Here is an 8,334-nt window from a genome sequence, read left to right on the forward strand (position 1 = left end):
CTTCTACTTTAACTTCAACATTACGCAAATCCATCAAAATTTTTCAGATGGTCTTTAAGGGGCGTACCTTCCTGCATGCGTAATCGGAACAGACGTTGCTTCAGGAGCAACTTTTTGGTTAAAGACTTCATCATGTATAGACTCTCCAACTTCGTCCAGAGGGCAGCCGCAGTTTCCTGATCAGCGACTTCGATGATAACATCGTCAGGCAGGAACAACATGATTGTCGAGTGAGCCTTTTCATCTATGGTTACCCACTCGTCATCCTTCTCGTCTGCCTTTTTTTGCTTTTCCCTTTGCAGTTAGCAGCGCCCACAACCCTTGCTGCTTCTGCAAAGATCGCATCTTGATCTGCCATAGAGCGAAACTATTTCTCCCGGTAAATTTGTCGACCTTCACGTTCAGAGCGGACATCTTGATCGATTAACACAAAAAATCCTAACAGATGCGGAATTCAAAACCCTAGTTCAAAAACCAGGCTCTAGATACTAGTTTGTTGTGACAGAATAGAGCAATTGTGTAATCGAGGTAAACAGAAACGTAAAGAAAACATAGATTTACGTGGTTCACCAACGTTGTCCACGAGCAGGAAACTGAGGAAACGGAGAACAGATTTTATTCAGAGTGTTTTCGGATTATGGCTACGGATTTCAAATTTCAGATTACAGAATTATGTGCTCTACTCCCATATAAATAGGCACACATGAGACAGACTGGGCCTAGGAAACATAATCCTATCCCAATTAGGAAATATAATCCTATACAGATTCAAGGCATACTGACAAATGTTAATCAATTTTAGGGCAATTAATTAATTTCTTGAAACGCTTATGATTTATATCATGTAATTAGTTTGTCTTTATGTTAATTCATCTATTCCTCCACAAAATTACTACGAGATGGGGCATGAGCGGGGAGAGAAGGTGGAGAGGTCGTGTCAAGAGTATGAATAAGTGGATCGTCCTTTGACCTAACCAAGACGCATATTCACACTAGCAAGGTAACGAGTACGATTTCATCTCGACGAGGGCCTCCGCCATAAGGTTGTCATGATATTCATTAAACCTACACGGGCTATATCCCACAATGTGGTCGTGCCTTCATTCTCAAGTCGAAGACGTTTTTCCTGCTTGAATTAGTTTATCTGTTTGACTCCAATATATGAACCTGTAATATTTGAAAGGAACGTAATCAAATGCAAACTCTAAACTATGATATGGACTGTTAGAAAATGTCAACTAATGACAAAATAACAACAACAAAAAATGTCAACATAATATCAACAATTGACACTGTGTTGACATCAAATTTTTGAAATTTTACAATGTGTTGGCATTGTGTTGAGAAATTTGCATGTTGTTTGTCGTGTTCTTCGTTGAGGTGGTGGTGTTGGCATTATATGGTTACTAGTTGTCTGATGCGTCCTGTTTTCCCACAGATTATATATCGTGATACTATTTACATGTGGTTATCTTCCAATTGGAATGCGTTACTGGCTGTGGTGTTCTGGTGAATGTCGATTTCCTCCCGATTGGTAGAGAGATATATACGAATATATAATGTCTCATGTACAGAAATTTCTCTACTTTCTATGTGTGGATTTTGGGATGAGGATGGTTTTTTTTTTCTTTTCTGTAAATTTTTTGTAAATTGACATCAAAATCTTAAAATTTTACAATGTGTTGACATTGTGTTGAGAAATAAGTACTGATAAGGGTCTCACATCCCTAAACCCGATCGACGGCTGAATTGGCTCGACGAGCGGTACTTCTTCCGGCGTCCTGCAGCAGGATCGGCGGCTTCTTCCAGCGGCGGCTGTGCGCGGTTCCTCCGTCGGGCAGCGGCGAGCTAGGCTGGATAATATGCACGAGACTTTTGTGGGCAAATAGCTTAAGTTTTTATTGATAATTGAATTAATGAACATAGCCCTATTTATAGACTAAGGACCCTAGGGTTGGTTCGACTCCTAATCCTAACGTATCTCGGGAAAGAACCAACAAAGAAAACCCGAAATAAATAATTAACAAAAATAAACTAATTACCAAAAATAAGAAATAAATAAAAGGAAATAAAATAAAAATGACGCTACTTTGGGACGTAGTCTCCGAACAAGTCTGGTGGCCGTCGGTTCCTCCGTCCCTTGGTCGTCGCGATTGACGGAGGCACGTTCCTCTCCACCGGCGCCTCCGCCTCCCGTGTTGTCTCTTCATCCGGTGCTTGGGGCTCTAGTGCAGGGTCCGTATCAACCCCCCCCCTCCATAGCAACCTCCTTGTCCTCAAGGAGTACATTAGGGAATTTGCGCTGCACTAACTCGAGCGGTTCCCAGGATGGCAACGCGGTGCCATCGGACCAACGTACCAACACATGTTCCATAGGTCTTTCCTCGTGCCACAACACGCGCCTATCCAATACCCTTACCGGATAAACAACCGGCCGGTCTCCAAAGAACTCCGACGGCAGCTCTATGCCCGCGTCAGAGTCGCCGCCTGCCACGAACTTGCGAAGGAGGCTCACACGGAAGACGTTGTGAATCCTACTCCCCTCGGGCAAGCGTAACCGATACGCGACCTGGCCAATACGCTCTAACACCTCAAACGGCCCATAGTATCGTCGTGCCAGCTTAGCAGACTGAGGGCGCGCCACCGAATGTTGCCGATACGGCTGGAGCTTCAATAAGACCAAGTCGCCCGACTCAAACTCCAAATTTCGACGGTGTTTGTTGGCCGACTCGCGCATTCGTTGCTGGGCGCGCTCCAAATTCCGACGCAACTCCACCAATAACTCCCCCCGTTGACGGATTACTTCTGCTGCTGTCGGAGGCGTCGCTCTTGAGGGGGCCGAAAAGATCAGGCTCGGGGGCTCTCGGCCATAGAGAGCCTTATAAGGAGACATGCCTAATCCTGAATTATGGAAGCAATTCAAGGCTAGTTCTGCCCATGGAAGAAAATTTGCCCATTTGGATGGGCGATCGGCGGTGAACGCCCGCAGGTACTGTTCCAATCCCCTGTTCCGAACCTCCGTTTGGCCGTCCGATTGCGGGTGATAACCTGTCGAAAAATTTAATTTTGTGCCACTGAGGCGCATCAAATCCTTCCAACACTGGTTTAAGAAAACCGAGTCCCTGTCGGATACCAACGTTTTTGGAAAGCCGTGGTGGCGAACAACCGTATTGATAAATAGATGGGCCACCTGTAACGCATCAAACCTTGTGGGTAATGGGGAAAAATGCGCATATTTAGACAAACGGTCTACGACCACCATGATCACCGTGTAGCCGCGGGATTGAGGCAAGCCTGTTATAAAGTCCATGGACACGTCCTCCCAAACTTGTGTCGGAATTGGTAGCGGCTGCAGTAACCCGGCCGGCTTCTGGGTAGAGTATTTCGTTGTTTGGCACACGATGCATGATTCCACAAAACGTTTTACATCTTTCTTCATGTTCGGCCAGTAAAAATCCGCCGTCACGCGGCGCCACGTGCGCTCGAACCCGGGGTGACCTGCTGACTGCGAGCTGTGATATTCGGTCAATATAGGCGTCCGGGCTGAAGAGCGCGAGCTCACAAATATGTGGCGGTTATAGTAAACCAGTCCGTCCACCAAGGATAAATGCGGCGCCGACCGCCCCTCCTTTATTTCGGCTGTGATTTCGCGCATTTCTGGAGATGATGCGGTTTCTCGACGGAGCAAATCTAGGAGTTGCGGAATAGGGTGTGCCGCGGCAGCCAGCAGTGCGCTGGTCTCGGCGTCGGGTCCCCCGTCGGTCGTCGGGGTCGCCGGTGGCGTTCCCTCATGGGCGTCGGACGGTTCATCTTCCTCACGCCGTGAGAGCGCGTCCGCTGCCCGGTTCGTGATCCCCTTCTTATACTCGATAACGAACTTATAACCCATAAGTTTCCGTACGTACAGATGTTGTTCCGGCGTCTGCAGTATTTGTTGGAGCAATTCTTTCAAACTCTTCTGATCACTCCTAATGACGAACTCTCTCCCAAGTAGATACTGACGCCATTTTTGCACTGCCTCGACGATTGCGTATAACTCTTTGTGATAAGTCGACGCGACCCGGCAACGAGGGCCAAGCTTCTTGCTAAAAAATACAATCGGGTGATTCTCTTGGAGTAATACTGCGCCAATGCCTGTATCAGAGGCATCCGTCTCGACGCAGAAAGTCTTTTCAAAATCCGGTAGACGCAGTACTGGGGCAGTGGTCATGGCCCCTTTAAGATCCAAGAAGCTAGAATCTGTCTCCGGGGTCCACATAAACGCGTCCTTTTTTAACAAATCCGTCAAGGGCGACGCAATTAGTGCGTATCCTGCTATGAAGCGACGGTAATAGCCGGTTAGGCCCAAAAACCCACGGAGTTGTCTAACATTCTTCGGTTTTGGCCAAGCCGTCATCGCCCGAATCTTGCTGGGGTCGGCCATAAGGGAGCCGTTGCTGATCAAGTGCCCCAAATACTCCACGGTGGAGCTGCAGAATGAGCATTTGGATAACTTGACGAAGAAACTGTTGTCCCGTAGAACCCTCAAAACCGCGGACAAGTGCTCACAATGCTCCTCCAGATTTGGGCTGTAGGCCAGTATGTCGTCGAAGAATACAATGACGAACCGCCTTAGCATCGGTTGGAAAGTTGCATTCATTGCAGCCTGGAATGTTGATGGAGCATTTGTTAACCCGAAAGGCATCACCAAAAATTCAAAATGGTCGTCATGGCTTCGAAAGGCCGTCTTAAACACATCCTCCTCCTGCATCCTGATCTGGTGGTAACCCGACCGCAAATCAAGCTTCGTAAATACGCGTGCCTTCCCTAATTCGTCGAAAAGCTCGTCTGCCGTGGGTATGGGAAAGTGGTCCGGTACCGTTGCGGTGTTCAATGCACGATAATCAATGCAGAAGCGAAAGGAACCATCCTTTTTACGAATCAGTAGTACTGGTGATGAGAATGGACTGTTGCTTCTCTGTATAATCCCTTGGTCAAGCATGTCTTTGACCTGTCGCTCTATCTCGTTTTTCTGAAAATAAGGGTAGCGGTACGGTCTGACATTGATTGGTTTCGTGCCCGGCAGTAGATGGATGCGGTGATCATAAGGTCGTGATGGTGGCATCCCGGACGGCATGCTGAAAACCGGTCTGTAAGATTCCATAACCACTGCTATGGTCGGTGGAAGATCAGCCGGAAACTCCTCGCGGACCTCGGGCGTGGTGATGGTGGTCTCTGGTTCCAGGAGCATGATCTCGTACACCTCCAAACATCCCGACGGGGACATTAAGGCTGCCAATGAGGCTCCATCGATCTGACGGGCAGGTGGCGTAATCCCCGTCAGCTTAATACGGCTCTCCCCGTGAACAAATTCTAATGTTTTTCCCGCGAAATCCGCGGTTACTTTCCCCAACGATTCCAGCTAGTCCATACCCAGAATCACATCCGGACCGTGAATAGGGAGAATATGGAGATCCACCATGAAAACCGAGCCATGCCCCTCCAATTTTGTCTGTCTGGAAACATGTGTGCAAAGAAAGGCTGCCCCGTTGCCCACAATCACCTTGAATGGGCGAATAAGTGAGAGTGGCAAAGGCAAGGCTTCCGCCACCTTCGGGTGGAGAAAATCTCGGTCGCTCCCCGTGTCAATTAGGACACATACCTCGCGATCGTGTATCACTCCTACGACCTTCATTGGGCGAGACCGGCGACCCCCGTCCATCGCGTGAACGTGTGACACGTCCATGGGCACCGTCTCATCCGCCGGACATTCATCCGATTCCTCATCGCCTCCCTCGTCGTCCTCTGCGTAGCATAGCAGTCTCTGCTTGCACACGTGGCCGACAATCCACTTCTCGGGGCAATAGTAACACAAGCCCCGACGTGCGCGTTCTGTATTTTCAGCTTGGGAAACCCGAACCGCGCTGGGACGCGAGCTCTCCCCACTGCGCCCCACGGCTCCCTGGGTCTGTCCCGTGGCTGGGGTGCCTGTTCCCGCTGTCGGTGCTGCGGAGTAACCTGTCTGCCCTCGGCTGTCGCGGTTCAGCCATGGCCGACGTGGCGCGATAGAAGGAGCAGGCTGTGGGGGACGATCATGTGTGTCCTCCGTCCATTCCAAAATTAAGGCCATCGCGGCTGCCAAAGACCCTGGTCTGTGCAACGTCACGCGCTCCTGAATGTCGCGTTTGAGACCTGCCACAAACAAGGTGAACAAAACTCCGACTCCGGGACCCCGTGGACCCGATTCAAATATTTCTCGAACGTATTGTGATACTCCAATAGTGAACCGGTTTGTGTGAGTTTGGCCAACAACCCGAAATAATTTTGAAAACTCCTCCTATCGAAACGGTGGCGAACATCTTCCAGGAATTCGTTCCACGTAACGAAGTCGTTGTTTGTACAATAATTAAATACCCACTCAGCGGCTGGCTGGTCGAATAACATTACGGCATAATGTAATCGTTGAGCATCAGGCATCATAAGGTGATTGAAGTAATATTGGACCCTAGAGATCCAATTCGTCGCATCCGACCCGTCGAACCGCGGTGGTTCCATCCTCACCCCTTGCTGCCTCTCGAGGCCGTGCCCAGTACCCTGGTATCGCTGAGGGGGATCCCAACACGTTGTCGGGCGATTATAAGTATGATCGAACCCCCCAGGCGCCTGCCTTGTAGGACGGCTGCCTTGGTTAGTCCATTCGGGCCCATTATGACCAACGGAATCGCGTCTCGGCCTGGCGTCCTGCGAACCTTCTTGAAAACCCCAATTAGGGTTTCGGCCGCGAGGCGCCCTGTCGCCTGGTCGCATGCGACGCGGCTCGTCGTACCCCCAGTCATCTCCGACGCCAAAACCCGATGGCTGGTCTGTCTCACGTGGCCAAGAAGGGTCAAGATTCTCGACACGACGGTCCCTATCATCTTTCTCCGTGTCGAATTTTCCCAATCTCTCCAATCTTTCCAACACAAGATCGAGGGTAGCGGGGCTCGTGTCCTCAAGCCGTGCTTCCTCTGGTTGGCGGGGTTCGGCCTCGCCGTCGTCCCCATGTTGACCCCGGTATCCACCGCCCTCGCGGCCTCCAAACCGCAACGCCGGGTATGAATCCTGGCGTCCGGCGCCCCAAACGGCTTTGCCGTTGTTGTGATTGTAGCTGTTGTTTTCAAAACGTGGCATGAGTACTGGATGAAAGCACCAGATGATAAGGGTCTCACGTCCCTAAACCCGATCGACGGCTGAATTGGCTCGACGAGCGGTACTTCTTCCGGCGTCCTGCAGCAGGATCGGCGGCTTTTTCCAGCGGCGGCTGTGCGCGGTTCCTCCGTCGGGCAGCGGCGAGCTAGGCTGGATAATATGCACAAGACTTTTGTGGGCAAATAGCTTAAGTTTTTATTGATAATTGAATTAATGAACATAGCCCTATTTATAGACTAAGGACCCTAGGGTTGGTTCGACTCCTAATCCTAACGTATCTCGGGAAAGAACCAACAAAGAAAACCCGAAATAAATAATTAACAAAAATAAGCTAATTACCAAAAATAAGAAAGAAATAAAAGGAAATAAAATAAAAATGACGCTACTTTGGGACGTAGTCTCCGAACAAGTCTGGTGGCCGTCGGTTCCTCCGTCCCTTGGTCGTCGCGATTGACGGAGGCACGTTCCTCTCCACCGGCGCCTCCGCCTCCCGTGTTGTCTCTTCATCCGGTGCTTGGGGCTCTAGTGCAGGGTCCGTATCCTAGTACTTTTCTACACATGATAATTATTAAATAATCTAATAAAATGAAATATCAAGAATAGCCAGAAAATAGAGACATATAACATCAAAATTAAATAAGCAGCCCCAACAAACGTCACCAATTAAAATAATTATATTTCAAACAACAGCAAATTATTATTGAATGGTAAGTTGTTCAACTTTCAATATATCTTTGTTCCGGTAGGGATGAAAGAAATAAAATGGTACTCCATCATACAAATAATATAAAATGATTCTATAGTTAAATTCCAATAGCTATTTGACATGACTACGATACACAAGTTCCAACTACTTCTTAAGTACTCCATAAATTTAATTCAATTCATTCATTCATTCATAATTGTTGGTTCTTGGTTTTACATAAAAAAGCATATCAACAATGAAACATGTGATTTATCTGTTATTATAGATAAAACAAAGTTATTTTGATTTTTTTTTGTTCCGATAATTTAAATGTAATTTTTCCCCTTAGTTAAAGGACAAAAGTTATTAAAATCTACCAAAACAAAAAGATGAAATACTAGACAAAAGAAAACAAATATGAAGAGTTCCATAGCAATATAGCATATGTTGCTTCCATTCAAGTACAAAGATAGTATTTGTCA

The sequence above is a fragment of the Salvia splendens genome, chromosome 1 (genome assembly GCF_004379255.2).
Source record: "Salvia splendens isolate huo1 chromosome 1, SspV2, whole genome shotgun sequence".
Classification (NCBI taxonomy): domain Eukaryota; kingdom Viridiplantae; phylum Streptophyta; class Magnoliopsida; order Lamiales; family Lamiaceae; genus Salvia; species Salvia splendens.